Genomic DNA, 418 nt, shown 5'->3' on the forward strand with positions numbered 1-418 from the left:
GGTGCGACAGGGGCAGGCGCGACAACGGCCGGCTCGGAGAACGGACGGAGCAAGCTACCCCGTAACTGCCTCTCACACCCGCTTAAGGCGGTTCGGCGCTGAGCGCTTCTGCCCGCCTCGGCGGATTTCCAAGGACCGCGTGTTTCAATATGGTGCCAAGCGGATCGGCTTTGACGGGCTAGCTATCGACGTTTTCGCCGCACAAAGCCCCGGATGGCGCCCCAGGTGAATCCAATCAGCAGCTCCCTCTCCCTTTCGAACGCCTCCGTTTCGATGCCGATGCTCGCGGCGGTCCGCCAGGGCAACGATACAGAAGAGAGAGAGAGAGAAAGAGAGAGGGGAGAGAGAGAGAGAGAGAGAGAGAGAAGAGAGATAGAGAGAGAGGAGAGAGAGAGAGAGAGAGAGAGAGATCGAGAGA

This window comes from Pollicipes pollicipes, unplaced genomic scaffold, assembly GCF_011947565.3.
Source record: "Pollicipes pollicipes isolate AB1234 unplaced genomic scaffold, Ppol_2.1 Scaffold_4002;HRSCAF=4701_pilon_pilon_pilon, whole genome shotgun sequence".
In the NCBI taxonomy this organism is placed as follows: Eukaryota; Metazoa; Arthropoda; class Thecostraca; order Pollicipedomorpha; family Pollicipedidae; genus Pollicipes; species Pollicipes pollicipes.